We start from the raw sequence: 21,332 nt of genomic DNA, 5'->3' as shown, positions 1-21,332 counted from the left end.
TCAAATAAAGACCCTGAACTGTTTAAGAGGCCTCCGTTTCCTGGCTATTGCGATCGGAATCATCCCCTCCATCATCCATCTATACTGCCCTGGGGCCACACTCCTCCCATGGGGAGTTATATTATTCAGTGCTGTACACTTACATCTGCCCCAGTGGTCAGCACTGCAGCGGCGGTTATCCCTGACCGCAATCCACGGGTGGCGTAGTTTGAACTTACCCTATATATATATCAAAAGACGGTTCCCCTTTAAGCCTGACACCCTGAGCACGGGACCGAGCCGCCACTACTACTCCCCATCCGCATTCAGAGGCCCGGCCCTGAGTACCCCACGGCCCAGGGGGCGAGTCAGCTTTTTGGCGTAGTCGGCAGAATTGTGACCAACCCGCCACAAACGGGTACTGCGTGCCTGAAAAGACTGTTTGCATACCTTGAGAGGGAGGTTTCCCATTATCCAGAGCCGTTTCCCGCCATCTTCAGCCGTCTCCCGCCATCTTCAGCAGTTTCCCGCCATCTTCAGCTGTTTTCCCGCCATCTTCAGCCGTTTTCCCGCCATCGGACGCCATCTGCAGGACGCCGCGCGGGAAGAAGAGGGGCGTGGACGTCCAAACCGCGCGAGACCTGAAGCCCCGCCCTACGCACCGACGCTGCGCAAGGTCCTGGAAGGAGAGAGAGCGACGCTGACGTCACCAGGACGCGACGCAAGGTCCTCGCACGGAGCAGCACCAGCGGAGCCGCGGCCTACGGAAGAGGATCAACGGAAGGTAGGCCACGGTTAACTAGGGGGGAAGAAGATGACGGACGCGGATGGACCCTCTACCACCAGTGTGGCTGCAGCAGCGGTGATGCCGTTCTCTATGCCCTACATCGCCGGAGCAGCCTGGCTGCCCCAATACTCAGGGGAATCCCATACATTGACTGACTTTAAGGAAAGACTGCACAGTCTATTTAAAGTTTATCCCCTGACAGAGGAACAGAAGGTGAGCATTCTGACGGGGCAGCTCACCGGTGCAGCCCAGCGGGAAGTGAAATCATGGTCAGATGAGGAGAAAAGGACTGTAAAGGACATTCTGGCCAGGTTGTGGAGTACCTTTGATACCCGTACCTCAGCAGAAATAAAAATGCGGTTCTATGGTTGTAAGCAGCGAGCCCAGGATAGTATCAGAGACTATGCCTTGAACCTGCAAGAAGCCCTGAGATCTATCAAACAAGCTGACCCTGGTAGCGTGCAGGACACCGATAAGCTGTTAACTGACCAGTTCATTGAAGGTCTGCTGTCCAGCGCCCACAGGACCCAGCTGCGCCTCATGGCCCTACAGAACCCCGATTTGACTTTTGCGCAGTTCAAGGATAGGGCCATCTGGGTGCTCCGAGAACCCCCACCAAGTGGCACTGTAGCTTCCCAGCGCCCTGCCATTACTTACCACCAGGGGGCGGTGCCCTACCCTGCAGACCTTGTGGGGGCTGATGCGCAGGTCTCAAGCCCATCCCCGCCTGCAGACCTGCACCATCAGGCCCAGGAACTAACCAGAAGTGTTGCTGCATTGACCAGGACCGTACAGTCGTTACAGGTGGACCCGTCAGGACCCATCAAGCTGACTTCCAGTCCGGAGGATGTCCCGTGGCGTCGACAGAGGAGGATCCCGTCGTTCAGAGGGAGGCCCGCCGACCACTACACAGAGGATGGACAGCCGATTTGCTGCCGTTGCAGTCAGCCAGGACACCTAGCAAGGTACTGTACTTTAAATGGGCCCGACCTGGGGCAGAGGGCCAACCCCCAGGCATAAGGTCACCAGGCCCGTCTAATTGGCATGATAAGTACGTGGGGGGACGCCCGGTCTTACCCGTAGTGCTGGACGGTATCCCCATGAGTGCACTGCTGGACACCGGGTCTCAAGTGACTACCATCCCCTACGTACTTTTCAAGCGGTACTGGAGTGACGCGGATATAACCCGTTATCCAGACAATGACTTAAGCATCATCGCCAGCAATGGCCAACCTGTGCCGCAAGTGGGGTTCAGAGAGATGACCATCAAGATTGGTAAGGTTGAACTGCCGGCACAGGGAGTGACCATTGTGGACATTGATCGCCGTGAGAGTCACCCTAAAATAACTGTGGGTACTAACGTGATTGAAAACTGTTTTTCAGAAGTAATTATGATTTTGCAGCAGGTGGCGATGAATGCGAGCTCCAGCCAACAGAGGGTCCTCCAGAAAGAGATTAGAGCCCTGATGAGGCGGCAACAGGTAGAACTGTCTGGTGGTGAGATCGGTAGCGTGAGGATGAGCGACCCGTTCCCCATTGCCATGCCTCCCAAAAGTGAAATGATGATCTGATGTCGGACTGCAATCAGGTTAAGAGGGAGAGACTACCAAGCTATGGTAGAACCCGTGTACGCGGACAGCAGGCCCACAATTTTGACAGCCAGGGGGGTGGTTGATGTCCACCATGGAAGGGTGCCCGTCCGGATCTTAAACATCCGGGAAAGGGAAGTATACTTGCCCCTGTACGCTACACTAGCTAAATTGTTTGCCGTCCAACACAATGCTATCAGGGTCGTGGAACCCTTGCCTCCATCTTCCCTAGTGGAGAGTAATGGCTCACATAAACACAAGGAGGACTGGTGCCAGGAACTCCATGTGGGTGCTGACTCCACTCCCCTGCACCAAAAACAAGGAGTCTACTGGGTGGTACAGGAGTACGAGAGAATCTTTAGTAAGCACCCGCTAGACTTCGGCAGAGTAAGAGGGATAGAACACCATATCCCCACGGGGAGCCACCCACCAATAAAAGAGAGACACAGGCCTGTACCCCCTGCACATTATCAGAATGCAAAGGGCATGCTGAGAGAAATGAAAGAAGCTGGGGTCATTAGAGATAGCTGTAGCCCCTGGGCAGCCCCCTTAGTTCTGGTAAAAAAAGAAAGACGGTACCATGAGAATGTGTGTGGACTATAGAAAGGTCAACCGTATCACCCATAAAGACGCGTACCCGTTACCTAGGATAGAGGAGTCTTTAGCAGCCCTAAAATCAGCTAACTTCTTCTCTACTTTGGACCTTACTAGCGGGTACTGGCAGGTTCCTGTGGCAGAGGCTGACAAGGAGAAGACCGCCTTCACCACCCCGATGGGACAGAGCGAGTTCAACTGTATGCCCTTCGGGCTCTGCAACGCACCAGGGACCTTCCAGAGGCTGATGGAATGCTGTCTAGGGCACCGAAACTTCGAGACGGTCCTCCTTTACCTGGACGACGTGATCGTCTATTCGAAGACTTACGAGGACCATCTAAAGCACCTGGCCGAGGTGTTCGAAGCCCTGGCAGGCTATGGCCTGAATGTGAAACCCTCAAAGTGTCACCTGTTGAAACCGAAGGTACAGTACCTAGGGCACGAGGTGAGTGCCGAGGGAGTAGCCCCCGACCCCGACAAAGTGACAGCCATCAAGAGCTGACCAAGCCCCTCTAACATCAAAGAAGTGAGGCAATTCCTCGGGTTGGTAGGCTACTACCGAAGGTTCATCCCCGGGTTCACTAAGATGGCAGCCCCTATGCAGGACCTCCTGATAGGAGTCTAAGTCCAGAAGCCAAAAGCCACCCTTCAAGTGGGACAAGCCGGAAGAGGAGTCCTTCCGCCAGTTGAAGATGGCCCTCACAGGGGATGAGATCCTGGCCTACCCCGATTATGGCCAGCCATTTATCCACCACACAGACGCCAGTAATGTGGGGCTGGGAGCCGTACTGTCACAGACCCAACAGGGCAGAGAAAGGGTGATCGCGTACGCCAGCCGAAAGCTGAGGCCCACCGAGAGAAACCCGGAGAATTACAGCTCTTTTAAGCTGGAGTTCTTGGCAGTGGTGTGGGCCGTAACGGAGCGTTTCAAGCATTACCTGGCCTCTGCGAAGTTCACTGTGTACACGGACAACAATCCGTTAATGCGGACAATGCGAGACTTGGTGCCCTAGAGCAGCGGTGGATGGCCCGGCTAGCAAATTATGACTTCACCATCAAGTACCGGGCAGGCCGAGCCAATGCTAATGCAGATGCCCTATCGAGAGTGCCCCACTTGCCCGATGAGGGAAAAGATCCTGATGAGCTGGAGGAAGTAGAGCTCCCTGCATTCCACCGGTATGGGGCCACTCAATACTCCCACCGCGTGAAGGAGGAAGACTTAACAACCATCATGATCAATCCCCTACCTTACCACAGCTGGGCCGAGACCCAAGATAGTGACCCTGCAATCCACATGGTGAAAGACCTGTTGACCCAAGAAGACGCCCGTCTAGATCCGGATGCTCCAGAGGAAGCCAAGCAGCTATGGAAAGAGAAGAGCAGGCTGTTCCTCTACGAAGGTAAGCTGTGCAGAATACTCTTCAACCACCGGACGCACGAGCTGACCTGGCAAGTTGTGGTCCCAAGGCGAGATGCAGCTGTGGTCCTGGAGGCTTACCATGACAGAGCGGGGCACTTCGGTTGGAAGAAACTGGAGCTCCTGCTAAGAGGACGGTTCTTCTGGATCGGCATGAGAGGGGCTGTAGAGAAGTGGTGCAGAGACTGCGGCCCTTGTAATCTACGGAGGAAGGACCGCACCAGCCAGGAGACACCCTTGAGACCCATCGTCACCAAGCAGCCTCTTGAGCTGGTAGCTTTGGACCACGTCAAATTGGCTCCAAGCCGGTCAGGATACGTTTATGTCCTGACAATCGTGGACCACTACTCCCGATTTCTAGTGGTGGTCCCGGTAAAAGACTTGACAGCTCAAACGGCGGCCAGAGCCTTCCAGCAAAACTTCTGCCGCCCACACGGGTATCCGGAACAGGTCCTGACCGACCAGGGTCCAGCTTTCGAGGCTGAAATCTTCCAAGAGTTCTGCAACCTCTATGGCTGTAAGAAGATTCGGGCAATGCCTTACCACCCACAAACCAACGGGATGTGTGAGAAAATGAACAATATAGTCATTGATCTCCTGAAGACGCTGCCCCTGGAGGAACGCAGCCTGTGGCCAGAAAAACTGCCGGACCTGATAGACTTATACAACCATATCCCGGTGAATGCTACAAACTGCACCCCGGCTTACCTGATGCGAAGCCAGACCAGGTAAGCTACCCATAGACCTGGAGATGGGAGTCCTAACACCCGAGGACACCTCCCCAGATGCAGACTGGGATACGGAAAAGCGACTGCAGTACAAGAAGGTACAGGAGAGTGTGGAGAAGAGCCTGGCCCAGGCGAGAGAAAAGCAAGAGAGGCTCTTCAACCAACATGCTCCTGCTGGTCCCCTGGAACCTGGTGAGCAGGTCCTGAAGCGAAAGAGAAGGCTACACAAGCTGGACGACCAGTGGGAGAGGGAACCCTACACAGTACTGCAGTCTGATCACGACAACCCGAAGGTGTGCGTGATCACTAAGGATGGAGGAGAAACCACTAGTACCGTCTCCAGAGACCACCTAAAAAGGTGCCCCGAGCAACTACAGAGTGCAGAAGAGGATCAAGGTGACCTTGAACCCGCAGAGGACAAGGAAGAGATGATCAGCACAGTTTTTAGGGAGTTCCCGCAGTACTGGACTCGAATAAACGATGCCATAGTGGTACCCGTCCTGCATTTCCTGCAACTGACTCAGCAACAACCTACACCAGAGCAGGAAGGTGAAGAAGAACAAGCAGCTCCAGAGGCAGAAGAGCCTGTACCAGCAGCCAAGGAGAATCAACCCTCTGCTGACAGTGAGCCTGCCATGCCTGCGGTAAGCCAGAGGACCCGCAGACAGCTGCCTGCCCTGCCTGTAAGTCTAGCCAGTAACTGCACCCCGAGCACTAGTGAGAAAAACCAGGTTAGACCACCACCAGACAGTGGGTTACGTAGGTCAACCCGAAGCACAAATACCAGCACGCTGGAGAGTGTAGGGTGTGATAGCAAATGTAAATAGCCTGCAAAATGTTGAATTGTTTAAAATATAATTGCATGACCAGTAACTATGCGTTTTCTCAGTTTCTTTCAGTTAATACATGGACTAACAGGTTATGAACTGTGAGTAACCGAGACTTTCCTGTAAATATGTTTGGAGCTTAACCAACGGAATGAACAAGGACTGTCAAGGACTTCTGGCTACGGCAGACCCCCCACCTGGTTAAAGCTCCCCGTTGTTGTTGGTGAAATGGACACCCAGTCACAGACCACACTGTGACCTTAAGAACTCAACCTGTGTGTCACTTGCTTTATAATGTTTTAATGGTCATGCATATTACTCTGGTTTCCTGTTTAGTCCCGGAGTACAAAGTTTTACTATGGGGGAATGTGTCACCCTGGCCTGGATGTCACAAATGTATAATAAAGCTGTGTCTGAGAGCAGGAGGGAGGTTCTCTGGTCAGGGACCATTAGCATGCAGCACCTCCTGTCCCAGGCCAGTAGGGGGAGCAGGCTGCCCCTATAAAAGCTGGAACTGGGGGCAGGGTTAGAGAGAACTGGATGACCTGTCTCTGAAGTGAGAGGCGTCCCAGAGAAGGGAGAGCCAGTTCAGCTGAAGCTGAAGAGGTCGTGTGGCAGTAGAGGAGCCACGAGCCAGGGACAGAAGGCGACGTGAGCCTGTCCTGGCTGAGAGAGAAACTGAACTACCGGACTTTGGTGTCCGAGGCTGTTAGGATTCCAAGTCCTACAGCAAATAACCAGACCGCAGGGGATTGTATGTCCCTTGGCCTAAGAAGCCCGGAGGTTCCGCCACAGCAGAAGGGACCAGCAGAGTTGCACCAGGCCAAGAGTAGAAAGGGACCCAAGTTGCAAGCCATACAGGCGAGAAGACACGGCGAGCTCAGGAACATGGGCTATTACACCACGAGGAGGGAGATAGCCAGGAAGAGCGCAGAGAGCACGGTAGGCCTACACCCTCACCCTGACCAGAAGGGCTTCCCACTTGTTCTCAGACATCCAGGCCCCCTCCTAGCCGGGACTGTTTTTGGGTCATTTCACCTGTTCAAATAAAGACCCTGAACTGTTTAAGAGGCCTCCGTTTCCTGGCTATTGCGGTCGGAATCATCCCCTCCATCATCCATCTATACTGCCCTGGGGCCACACTCCTCCCATGGGGAGTTATATTATTCAGTGCTGCACATTTACATCTGCCCCAGCGGTCTGCACTGCAGCGGCGGTTATCCCTGACCGCAATCCACGGGTGGCGTAGTTTGAACTTACCCTATATATATATATCAAAAGACGGTTCCCCTTTAAGCCTGACACCCTGAGCACGGGACCGGGCCACCACTACTACTCCCCATCCGCATCCAGAGGTCCGGCCCTGAGTACCCCACGGCCCAGGGGGCGAGTCAGACTCACTATTGTTCTATCCCAATGGTAACTGAATCGCAGATGTTCGGTATGATGCCATGTAGTGCCACTGTGTCGCTCCGTATTATGAAGTTATACAATGTGTTATCTCTGCAATATGGATCTATGTAAAAAAAAATGGCGACATGCAAAGCTATAGTAAGAACCCATGGACCTTTATTGGTTCCATATACAGATATAGATATGGCAAGAACCAATATTCTGCGATTTGCACCTTCCGGAGACATAACATGCACAATGCAAATAAGTACCAACCCTTCGCTTGGCGCGTAAAAGATCCTGACCTGTAATAATAAGTTATAATGCCTTGTGCATCATCCAATTAGCAGGATATGGGTAAAAAATATATATATATATTTTAAGTACTCTAAAAAGAAATGGTCCCCTCGTTGCCCCCTTTCTAGTCATGGGTAACATAGGTATAAATTCGGTAACCCTCCTGTATTGGAATGTCGCCTATTTTCCCAATGTTTCCCCAGATATGACCGGGTGTCAGTCAGTCTACACAGATGTGAAGTCACTGTGTGTGACAACGAGACGCCATGTCTCCCGAGACATCAGTAATAACTTACTGGAAGTTTATTCTGTTAATTGTTCAGGATGTTTCCTGCTTTCCACCACAATGTGCACATAATAATGAGACGTACGCAGCATGTGCTGAAAGTTTATGATTTGATCAACAGTGGTCTTTAGGTTAATGGCCTTAGAGTAGGGAAACCAGTTTCATGTATCGTATAAAGGGACACTTAAGGCCCCTTTACATGGCTGGCGTCATTGTTGCCTGGCAACGGGCTCCCAGGAGTGTCACAAGCCAAGCAACAAGGCCGAGAGTCTGGATACAGCGGCCCCGGTGGCTTTATACTACTTTAGGGCTCCATGTGCTGATGTATGGCACTCGGTATATCGATAATATTCTGTTCTAGAAGCAACACCTTTGGGTTATGTATGACCTCTGCTATCAGCAGCTCTGTATTGTCCTGTAAGAAGCAGCCCAAAACTGGCCTGTAGTACACAAGGTGGCTGGATAAAAGAAAGCATGGACTGGAGTAATACAGTGACATCGCTGCACCTGTTCATAGCTGGAGTGCTGCTACTGTGTGTGTGGCAGGACACTATGGGGTACTATTATAGGGTGGGCACTAAGGTGGGATCGTTACTAGGAGAGGTAGTGAGATGATATTTCACCCCCAGTCCAGAACTTATATGTGTTTGTTTACGTTCTGTTCTTTCGGAGTCGGACCATCTTTTCCCGATATCACAATGTGCTTTTTGAATTATTGTTTTGCTCTTTCTTAAGGATGAGCGAATTGATTCTAAATCAATAAAATTCATTTAGAATTCACGAAAGTCTAAAAAAAAGCCAAATGTTTGAAAATTTGATTTGCTTGAATCCAGCAAAATGGCAGCCAGTCGGTCACTAATTTGATGGATTTAAAAAACTATTAAAAAATCCTACTTTCCTAGCTCCTCTCCTGTCCTTGCCACCGTATCTACTCACCTGTCCTCTGTTGGTTTCGTAAGATCCAGCTCTGCTCCAGCGCTGGACTCCTCTTCACTCTTTGCCGTCAAGACGTCAGAATGTGAGTTGAGGCGTAGGCGGGACACTCTATGCTTTCAATAAGATCTAGGCCGCGACACACTCACCTAGCCCTTCTTCTGTCCCTGCCAGTAGCCAACATGGGTCATAACGTCTGGCGGTACATTTAAGCTTAGCCAACACTGGATGCACCAAAGAGGAGTGAAAAGGAGACTAAATTACCGGAATAGGAGCTGGGGCTTAGGAAGCTGGAAGAGTGCCCTTACTCTATTCCAAAAGGGATTAACGGGATATTGGGTCATAGATATGTGATACTGATATGGCGCAAAAAATAAATTGTGCTTAGTGACATGAAATGGGCATAGCCTGATGGATGTGGAAGGGACTTTGACTTTTTGGGCCTAGAGGAGTAAAATGTGAAGAGTTAGTTAGCCGTATAGCACCGGAAAGGAAATGACTAGTGGAATGGAAGCAGAGCAGTCCCAAAAAAGTACTGGAAAAGTAGAGACTTGAATGGAGTGATGTCAGCGGCAGGTTCTTGAGTTCCATTTATAATCCCAGAGAAGTAACATAGTAACATAGTTTTTAAGGTTGAAGGAAGACTAAGTCCATCTAGTTCAACCCATAGCCTAACATGTTGATCCAGAGGAAGGAAAAAAATCCCATGTGGCAAACACTAAGCTCCACATTGGGGAAAAAATTCCTTCCCGACTCCATACGACAATCAGACTAGTTCCCTGGATCAACGCCCTATCAAGGAATCTAGTATATATAACCTGGAATATTATACTTTTCAAGAAAGTCATCCATGCCCTTCCTAAATTTTAATAGCGAATCACTCATTACAACATCATGCGGTAGAGAGTTCCATAGTCTCACTGCTCTTACAGTAAAGAATCCGCGTCTGTGATTATGATTAAACCTTCTTTCCTTCAGACGTAGAAGATGCCCCCTTGTCCCCGTCTCAGGCCTCAGAGTAAAAAGATCAGTAGAAAGGTCTTTGTACTGTCCCCTCATATACTTGTACATAGTAATAACATCACCCCTAAGCCTTCTTTTTTCCACAGTAAATAACCCCAAGTGTAATAACCTGTCTTGGTATTGCAGACCCCCCAGTCCTCTAATAACCTTGGTCGCTCTTCTCTGCACCCGCTCTAGTTCAGCTATGTCTTTCTTATACACCGGAGACCAGAACTCTACACAGTATTCTAAGTGTGGTCGCACTAATGACTTGTATAGAGGTAAAATTATGTTCTCCTCATGAGCATCTATGCCTCTTTTAATGCATCCCATTATTTTATTTGCCTTTGCAGCAGCTGCCTGACACTGGCCACTAAACGTGAGCTTGTCGTCCACCAATACACCCAGGTCTTTTTCAGTTACAGTTTTGCCCAGTGTTTTACAATTAAGCATATAATTATACATTTTATTTCCTCTGCCCAAGTGCATTACCTTACATTTATCCCCATTAAAGCTCATTTGCCATTTATCAGCCCAAGCTTCTAGTTTACATAAATCCTCCTGTAATATAAAATTGTCCTCCTCTGTATTGATTACCCTGCAGAGTTTAGTGTCATCTGCAAATATTGAAATATTACTCTGTATGCCCCCTACAAGGTCATTAATAAAAATGTTAAAAAGAAGGGGGCCCAATACTGACCCCTGTGGTACCCCACTGTTAACTGAGACCCAGTCTGAGTGTTTTCCATTAATAACCACCCTTTGTTTCCTATCACTGAGCCAATTCTTAACCCATATACATATATTTTCCCCTATCCCCATTGTTCTCATTTTATGTATCAACCTTTTGTGTGGAACCGTATCAAAAGCTTTTGAAAAGTCCATATACACAACATCCACTGCATTTCCTTGGTCCAGTCCATAACTTGCCTCCTCATAAAAACTGATCAGATTAGTTTCACAGGAACGGCCCCTCGTAAACCCATGTTGATATTGGGTCATGAGGTTATTCCTCTTCAGATACTCTAGTATAGCATCTCTTAGGAAACCCTCCAGGATTTTACGCACAGTAGAGGTTAAGCTTACTGGCCTATAATTTCCAAGTTCAGTTTTTGTCCCCTTTTTGAATATTGGCACCACATTTGCTATACGCCAGTGGTGTGGTACAGACCCTGTTATTATGGAATCTTTAAAGATTAAAAATAATGGTCTATCTATGACGTTACTTAATTCCTGCAGTACTCGCGGGTGTATCCCATCCGGGCCTGGGGATTTGTCAACTTTAGCGATTTTTAGACGCCGCCGTACTTCCTGCTGGGTTAAGCAAGTGACATTTACTGGAGAATTTTTGTTATCACTAATCATGTTTTCTGTCATGCGATTTTCTTGTGTAAATACGGTTGAAAAAAAATCATTCAGCATATTGGCTTTTTCCTCATCCTCATCCACCATTTCACCCAGACTATTTTTAAGGGGGCCAACACTATCATTTTTTAGTTTTTTACTATTTATGTAGTTAAAGAATATTTTGGGGTTATTTTTACTTTCTCTGGCAATGATTCTCTCTGCTTCAATCTTTGCTGCCTTGATTTGTTTTTTACATAATTTATTTAATTTTCTATATTTATTTAATGCCTCATCACTACCTACTTGCTTTAGTTCTCTAAATGCTTTCTTTTTGTCACTTATTGCGCCCCTTACAGCTCTATTTAGCCATAGTGGTTTCCTCCTATTTCTAGCATGTTTATTACCATAGGGTATATATTGTGCAATGGTCCTATTCAGGATGTTAATAAATGTCTCCCATTTGCTTTGTGTAGTTTTATGTCTCAGGATATCATCCCAGTTTATTGCACTAAGATCATCTCTCAACCGTTGGAAATTTGCCTTCCTGAAGTTTAGTGTCCTTGTAACCCATCTACTACACATCTTATTAAAGGTTACATGAAAACGTATTATTTTGTGATCACTATTACCCAAGTGACCCCCAACTCGTATATTTGATATGCGGTCTGGCCTATTGGTTAATATTTGGTCTAGCAGTGCCCCCCTTCTTGTTGGGTCCTGAACCAGTTGTGAAAGGTAATTGTCTCTCATAGTTGTCAAAAACCTATTACCTTTGCTTGAGCTACATGTTTCTGTCCCCCAATGTATTTCAGGGTAGTTGAAGTCTCCCGTAATAATGACTTCTCCTTGAGTCGCTGCTTCATCTATTTGCTTTACGAGGATATTCTCCGCTACTTCCATTATTTTTGGAGACTTATAACAAACCCCTATCAGTAATTTATTATTTTTTCCCCCTCCCCTTATCTCCACCCACAGGGACTCTACATTTTCGTTAGATTCACATATATCCTCCCGCAAGACGGGTTTTAAGGATGATTTTACATATAAACACACACACCCCCCTCGCTTGTTTGTACGGCCATTTCTGAACAGACTATAGCCCTGTAAATTAACTGCCCAGTCATGGCTCTCGTCCAGCCACGTCTCAGATATCCCTATCATGTCATAATTATTTTCCAACAAAATTAATTCTAGTTCCTCCATTTTATTGGTGAGGCTTCTGGCATTAGTGTACATGCATTTTATGTATCTCTCTGTACCTCTATTCCTTCTTACTTTATTGACTGTTCTAACCCCACCCCCAATTTCTTTATTTGTGCCCAGGTCACTATCTGCACTATCTTCCCCACCTATAAAATGAATACCCTCCCCCCCAATCCCTAGTTTAAACACTCCTCCAACCTTCTTGCCATTTTCTCCCCCAGCACAGCTGCACCCTCCCCATTGAGGTGCAGCCGGTCCCTAGCGTAGAGTCTGTAGCCAACTGAGAAGTCGGCCCAGTTCTCCAGGAACCCAAATCCCTCCTTCCTACACCAGTTCTTGAGCCACTAATTTTTTTCCCTAATCTCCCGTTGCCTCTCTGGCGTGGCACGTGGTACCGGTAGTATTTCAGAGAATACCACCTTGGAGGTCCTTGCTTTCAGCTTTCAGCCTAATTCCCTGAAATCATCTTTAGGGACCTTCCACCTACCTCTAATTTTGTCATTTGTGCCAATGTGCACCATGACCACTGGGTCCTCACCAGCCCCTCCCAGTAATCTGTCAAGCCGATCAGCGATGTGCCGGACTCGAGCGCCAGGTAGGCAGCACACTGTTCGATGATCCCTGTCTTTGTGACAGATTGCCCTATCTGTTCCCCTAATAATTGAGTCCCCCACTACCAGCACCTGCCTGGCCTGCCCTGCTCTCCTATTTCCCTCTTTACTGGAGCTGACACTCCTCCGGCTTTCAGGGGACATGCCTTGCTGCAGCAGTGCTACCCCTGTACTGTCACTCCCCTCATCTGCCAACTTTGCAAACTTATTGGGGTGTGCCAGATTAGGACTAGCCTCCCTGGCACTCTTCCCTCTACCCCCCTTCTAACTGTCTCCCAACTAGCGGCCTCACTGTCCTGCAGCTCACGACTACCACCCTCCCCCACATCTACCCCAGTGAGCTGCAGCTCAGTGAGCAGCAGACTCCTTTCCATATTGTCAATGGATCTCAGTGTACCTGAGCTTCCAAATGCACAACGTGCACATGACGCGCCCCCTGGGCCTGTGTTGTGCATGCACGTGTGTGCGGGGAATACCCGGAGCCGGATCGCTGGGGGTTGTAGTCTCCGTGGCGATGACCCGGTCCATGCCCAGGGTGGTCAATTCAGTGGCAGTCTTATTAGTGAGATAATAATCCGACTACGCCACCCGTGGAATGCGGTCAGTGCGGACCGCCGCTGCAAGGCAGACCGCTGGGGCAGATGGTGTATGCAGCTTAGGTAGTGTGACTCCCCACGGGAAGAGTACAGCCCCAGGGCAGTGTCGTGGATGGTGGGGGTGATAGTACAGATAGCCCCAATACCAATAGTGCCGGAGGAGCAAGAAGTCACAGACAACGTGTTGCAATCCAATGTCCTTTACTCACAGTTTGTATTCTCCAGGTCACTCTCGCGAAGCAGTGACCACCCAAGCCGTGCTGCATCCACCAGGCAAGGGACTCGGTCAACTCCCAGGTCTTTCTGGAGTATGTCTCAAAGCTCCCTTCCGTCCTCTCTCTGGCTCATGCCCCACCAGTGACCAAGCTTATGTCCAGCTTCCGTGGGCCTTCTCTTGGGAGGGCTACATGCCCACGTCCCTGAGCCTATGTGGTATGCCTTCCTAGCAAGGTGTAGCGAGGGGTCGCACCAAGGGCTGGTCACGACCTCCGGTTCTTGGCTGAAGATGATTCGCTTCCACCAATTTGGGATCCGGTACCCTGTTCTGCCAACCCGTCACCCTCAATCTCCTGGGCCTTTGGGGCTCCTTCTGCCCTCGTGTCTCTGGGCCTCTCTGGGTGTTCTGTTCCTTTCTTCCTTTCCTTTCTGTTCCTTTCTGAATCTGTCCTCTCTGCTGGTTCTGGCCTCCACTCCAGGCCTGCCTCGTGGAGCTGGGCCCAGACTGAGCCACAGCTCCCTGTCAGCCCTCTCTGGCTGAACTCCTTCTCTTCTCCAACTCTCTGCACTGACTTCTTCTCTTTCAGTGCTGGCTGGGCCTCACAGGCTAGGCCCGCCTCCGGAGCAGAGCTCCACAGAGGCCCTGCTCTGTCACTTCCTCTCTCAGACTGAACACTGATCTAAGATGGTGCCCACCTTATATACCTCCCTCTCTGTGTATGAGCCCAGGTGACTTGCAACCAATGGGCTCCTACCTATGCCCAGAAACCGTCCCCTCCTGATCCTACATCACTGGGTTTTCCTCCCCCCTCCCCACTCCAGCCAGGGACATGTTCTGTCGTGCCTGCATTACTGTACTAATGGGAGCACCGTTGAGCTGTCCCCTGGAAATGGGGTGTATGTGATGCATGCAGCTAACTGAGTCCCGGTCCACACACCATCCTTACCCGGGAGTGGGATATCACACCTCTGGATGAGGTGCAATACCCCTGTAGCGACCGAACCCTCGTGGCGCTACATTCCCCCCCGGTAAACCACAGCACGTCCTCGGGCTGGAAAAGAGTAAAGACAATTCAAAAACATGCAATACTTTTTCAAAACTTTTCACATTAGAAACCGGCCGGCATTATTCAACTTCCCTTTATAGGAAACACTTTCTCTTTACTAGACATTATACTGCACTTTTAATATTACTGGAACTCTTTTGTCATATAACATTTTCTAGCAGCATATAAAACTATTCAGTATATCTAACTTTTTCAGGTAAAACATTTTTTTTTTTTTTAGTAGATTCTCTTCTTCACTGGCCACTGTGCAACTTGCGACCAGGTGTCCATTTTTCTATTAGGGGAATGGCTGCTCTCAGTCTTCAGCCAGGTAGGGAAGAGGGATGGCTGCTCTCAGTCCTCAGCCAGGTAACAGTTCGATCGGGATCAACTTTGTATCAGACAAACAGTTCCTTTTACCCTGATGGGCAACTATGTACACAGGTACTCTGCCACTCACTAGTAGCGGTATCCTCCTGATGCTCCTTCCTCATATTGATCTTCAGACCTGTCTGGGTCCTCTGAAGTGTGACTCTCTGCGCCCACCCGGTGGATGTTGAGGGCATACCAGCACCTTGCGCCGCGGTGCAGTGGGCCTTGCGGCGGAGCCTGGAGAGGGCCGCTGTTGATGACGCGCAGGGTCAGAGGGCGCGGGCTGGTGGTGGCAGCGCCCAGGGCTGGAGGGCTTGTTGCGGGGTCTGGAGCAGGTCGGTGTCTGCAGCGCCCGGGATCGGCGGCTCCACCAGGGGGCCCGGGAGCAGGCTGACGCTGGCAGCGTCCGGGACAAGGAGACTTCTCTTACCTGCTCCCACGACCGCTCCTGCAACACGCGTCTTCTCCTGGCGCTGGTCGGGACCCGCGACGGCTGGGGCACTGCCGATGCTGGGCAGCTTAGTCTGCTGCCGGTCCGCCATCTTGATCTTCGTTCCTGATGTCTTCCTCCCCCCCGATTAACCGTGGCCTACCTTCCGGCGATCCTCTTCTGTAGGCCGCGGCTCCGCTCGCGATGGTCTGTGGTGAGGACCTGGTGTCGCGCGCTGCTGACGTCAGCGCTCGCTGGACTCCTTCCAGGACCTTGTGCGGCATCAGCGCATGGGGCGGGGCTTCGGAATTTGCGCGTTTTTGATGTCCACGCCCCTCTTCTTCCCGCGCGGTGTCCTGAAGATGGCGTCCGATGGCGGGAAAACGGCTGAAGATGGCGGGAAACGACTGAAGATGGCGGGAAACTGCTCCGGATGGCGGGGAACCTCTCTCAGGTAAGTGCAAAGTCTTTTTCAGGCACGCAATGCCCGTTTGTGGCGGGTTGGTAACGATCCTGCCGACTACTCCAAAAGTTGACGCGCCCCCTGGGCTTGTGTTGTGCATGCACGTGTGTGCGGGGAAAACCCGGAGCCGGATCGCTGGGGGTTGTAGTCTCCGTGGCGATGACCCGGTCCGTGCCCAGGGTGGTCAATTCAGTGGCAGTCTTATTAGTGAGATAATAGTCCGACTACGCCACCCATGGAATGCGGTCAGTGCGGACCGCCGCTGCAAGGCAGACCGCTGGGGCAGATAGTGTATGCAGCTTAGGTAGTGTGACTCCCCACGGGAAGAGTGCAGCCCCAGGGCAATGTCGTGGATGGTGGGGGTGATAGTGCAGATAGCCCCAATACCAATAGTGCCGGAGGAGCAAGAAGTCACAGACAACGTGTTGCAATCCAATGTCCTTTACTCACAGTTTGTATTCTCCAGGTCACTCTCGCGAAGCAGTGACCACCCAAGCCGTGCTGCGTCCACCAGGCAAGGGACTCGGTCAACTCCCAGGTCTTTCTGGAGTATGTCTCAAAGCTCCCTTCCATCCTTTCTCTGGCTCGTGCCCCACCAGTGACCAAGCTTATGTCCAGCTCCCGCGGGCCTTCTCTTGGGAGGGCTACGTGCCCACGTCCCTGACCCTATGTGGTATGCCTTCCTAGCAAGGTGTAGCGAGGGGTCGCACCAAGGGCTGGTCACGACCTCCGGTTCTTGGCTGAAGATGATTCGCTTCCACCAATTTGGGATCCGGTACCCTGTTCTGCCAACCCGTTACCCGCAATCTCCTGGGCCTTTGGGGTTCCTTCTGCCCTCGTGTCTCTGGGCCTCTCTGGGTGTTCTGTTCCTTTCTTCCTTTCCTTTCTGTTCCTTTCTGTATCTGTCCTCTCTGCTGGTTCTGGCCTCCACTCCAGGCCTGCCTCGTGGAGCTGGGCACAGACTGAGCCACAGCTCCCTGTCAGCCCTCTCTGGCTGAACTCCTTCTCTTCTCCAACTCTCTGCACTGACTTCTTCTCTTTCAGTGCTGGCTGGGCCTCACAGGCTAGGCCCGCCTCCGGAGCAGAGCTCCACAGAGGCCCTGCTCTGTCACTTCCTCTCTCAGACTGAACACTGATCTAAGATGGTGCCCACCTTATATACCTCCCTCTCTGTGTATGAGCCCAGGTGACTTGCAACCAATGGGCTCCTACCTATGCCCAGAAACCGTCCCCTCCTGCTCCTACATCACTGGGTTTTCCTCCCCCCTCCCCACTCCAGCCAGGGACATGTTCTGTCGTGCCTGCATTACTGTACTAATGGGAGCACCGTTGAGCTGTCCCCCGGAAATGGGGTGTATGTGATGCATGCAGCTAACTGAGTCCCGGTCCACACACCATCCTTAACCGGGAGTGGGATATCACACCTCTGCTTGAGGTGCAATACCCCTGTAGCGACCGAACCCTCGGGGCGCTACACACACATCTCGCGCAGCAGTAAGCAACCCCGACCGGCTGTTCAAGGAATGCATACATGTGGCAAGATGTACACTGGATAGCATTGTCAATAATGGAGCTCATTTCCTAATGGGGATTGCAATATACAGAATGTTAAGTAAAAAGAAAAGTAAAGAATTGATAAAATACAGACAGCAATTCAGTCCAAAGTCCTCCCTTCCAAACTCCCTGAATCCAAAGTCACTGAAAAACAAGTCACACACTTACTTTCGTACGCTCTTACGCTCCGGTCACACTCAGCTCGTTCACACTCGCAAACTAAGAGATTTAAAGAGTTTTTTTTTTTCCCCTTTTCCAGCAATGCACCCTACAGCTCAATGCACTTCCAAAGTGATCTTCTCCATTGAAACGTGGGTACTTTACTGCTGCCGGTGCAGGTAGCTCCTCAGAAACGTGGTCCTGAGGAAGCAGCCAAGCATCTATTGGGTTATTAACTGGAATAGAGCCAGTGCTAACTGGTGGACACCTTTTGGAGCTGTCAGAAACCAGGGTGGGACTGTCGTGTACTATATATATGCCAGAAAAGTCCATGAAGTAAGTGAGGTAGTCCTCACTGGGTGCGATGTGTTGTATGAGCTGCAACAAAAGGAGATTGTAGGTTGTGGCACAGGAGTCAAAAAGGAAAAGCAGGGCTTCTCTTTAAATGGCAAAATGTCAAGTTGTCCATGTTGGAAGAAGTGGAAGATAAATAAATATAAATTAATTAATTAATTTTTTATATATATATATATATATATATATATATATATATATTTATATACATATAGCTTATATGTATGTGTGCATATATATATATATATATATATATATATATACAGTACAGACCAAAAGTTTGGACACACCTCATTTAAAGATTTTTCTGTATTTTCATGACTATGAAAATTGTACATTCACACTGAAGGCATCAAAACTATAAATTAACACATGTGGAATTATATACTTAACAAAAAAGTGTGAAACAACTGAAAATATGTCTTATATTCTAGATTCTTCAAAGTAGTCACCTTTTGCTTTGATAACTGCTTTGCACACTCTTGGCATTCTCTTGATGAGCTTCAAAAGGTATTCACCGGAAATGGTTTTCACTTCACAGGTGTGCCCTGTCAGGTTTAATAAGTGGGATTTCTTGCCTTATAAATGGGTATGGGACCATCAGTTGTGTTGTGCAGAAGTCTGGTGAATACACAGCTGATAGTCCTACTGAATAGACTGTTAGAATTTGTATTATGGCATGAAAAAAGCAGCTAAGTAAAGAAAAACTAGTGGCCATCATTACTTTAAGAAATGAAGATCAGTCAGTGCGAAAAATTGGGAAAACTTTGAAAATGTCCCCAAGTGCAGTTGCAAAAACCATCAAGCGCTACGAAGAAACTGGCTCACATGAGGACCGCTCCAGGAAAGGAAGACCAAGAGTCACCTCTGCTTCTGAGGATAAGTTTATCCGAGTCACCAGCCTCAGAAATCGCAGGTTAACAGCAGCTCAGATTAGTGACCAGGTCAGTGCCACACAGAGTTCTAGCAGCAGACACATCTCTTCAACAACTGTTAAGAGGAGACTTTGTGCAGCAGGCCTTCATGGTAAAATAGTTGCTTGGAAACCACTGCTAAGGACAGGCAACAAGCAGAAGAGACTTGTTTGGGCTAAAGAACACAAGGAATGGACATTAGACCAGTGGAAATCTGTGCTTTGGTCTGATGAGTCCAAATTTGAGATCTTTGGTTCCAACCACCGTGTCTTTGTGCAACGCAGAAAAGGTGAACGGATGGACTCTACATGCCTGGTTCCCACCGTGAAGCATTGAGGAGGAGGTGTGATGGTGTGGGAATGTTTTGCTTGTGACACTGTTGGGGATTTATTCAAAATTGAAGGCATACTGAACCAGCATGGCTACCACATCATCTTGCAGCGGCATGCTATTCCATCCGGTTTGCGTTTAGTTGGACCATTATTTATTTTTCAACAGGACAATAACCCCAAACACACCTCCAGGCTGTGTAAGGGCTATTTGACCAAGAAGGAGACCTGGCCTCCACAGTCACCAGACCTGAACCCAAACGAGATGGTTTGGTGTGAGCTGGACCGCAGAGTGAAGGCAAAAGGGCCAACAAGTGCTAAGCATCTCTGGGAACTCCTTCAAGATTGTTGGAAGACCATTTCCGGTGACTACTTCTTGAAGCTCATCAAGAGAATGCCAAGAGTGTGCAAAGCAGTCATGAAAGCAAAAGGTGGCTACTTTGAAGAACCTAGAATATAAGACATATTTTCAGTTGTTTCACACTCTTTTGTTAAGTATATAATTCCATATGTGTTAATTCATAGTTTTGGTGCCTTCAGTGTGAATGTACAATTTTCAAAGTCATGAAAATACAGAAAAATCTTTAAATGAGAAAGTTTGTCCAAACTTTTGGTCTGTACTGTATATATATAAATATAGATGTATATATGTTTTTTATGTGTTGTCAAAGGTGGACACTAATGTTGTGCAAGATCATTAAGGGGCACTATTACTGTGCACAAATGGTTAACTATTACTGTGTGGGGTCAATGATGGGCACTAATATTGTATGAGAGCACTAAAAGGGAACTTGTACTGGGGTGCAAAGGTAGGAAATATTACTATATGGGGTCAAAGATGAGCATTAATGTGTGAAAGTGCTGAAGCTAAACGATATTACAGTGTGTGGCACAAAGGGGGGAATTATTACTGTGTGGGGTCAAAGATGGGCATTAATATTGTGTGAGAACGCTAAGGGGCGCTATTAAAATGTGTGGCACAAGGAGTGAATTATTATGGGGTCACTAATATTGTATGAGACCACTAAAAAGGCACTATTACTATGGGTGGCACAAAGGGGGAATTATTACTACATGGGGTCAAACATGGGCATTAATATAGTATCAGAGCATTAAGGGGACACTAAGAGGGACTATTACTGTGTGAGTCAAAGAAGGACATTAATTACTATTTGTGGCACAAAGCAGGGAATAATTACTGGATGGTGACTTCTGTGCAGCATATGGGGGCTCTCCAAGAGAATATACAGTTGAAACCAGAAGTTTCCATATAAAAAGACACATATTCATGTTTTTCTCAATATCTAACATGAAATCAGAATAAACCTTTCCTGTTTTAGGTCAGTTAGGATTAAGATCATTTTTAATATTTGCCAAATGCCAGACTATTGAGAGAGAATGTTTTAAGGCATTTTTATTAGTTACTGCAAAGTCAAAAGTTTCCATACATTTCATTAGTATTTGGTACCGTTGCCCTTGAACTGAATGACTTGGGTGAAACGTTTGGGATATCCTTCCACAAGCTTCTCACAATAGTTGGTCGAAATTTGGGCCCATTCCTCCTGACAAAACTGGTGTAACTGATCCAGGTTTGTAGGTCGTCTTGCTCGCAGCCTTTTCAGCTTTGCCCATAAATTTTCAATAGGATTGAGATCAGGGCTTTGTGATAGACAATCCAAAACATTGACTTTGTTGTGCTTAAGCCACTTTGTTACCATTTAGGCAGTATGCTTCGGGTTATTGTCCATTTGGAAGACCCATTTCTGCCCAAGCTTTAACTTCCTGGCTGATGTCTTGAGATATTGCTTCAGTATTGCCACATAATCTTCTTTTCTCATGATGCCATCTATTTTGTGAAGTGCACCAGTCCCTCCTGCAGCAAAACAACCCCACAACATGATGCTGCC

Source organism: Phyllobates terribilis, unplaced genomic scaffold (assembly GCF_046119375.1).
Source record: "Phyllobates terribilis strain yellow unplaced genomic scaffold, ASM4611937v1 Scaffold_9__5_contigs__length_417890890, whole genome shotgun sequence".
Classification (NCBI taxonomy): Eukaryota; Metazoa; Chordata; class Amphibia; order Anura; family Dendrobatidae; genus Phyllobates; species Phyllobates terribilis.
This window is presented reverse-complemented; position numbering follows the sequence as displayed.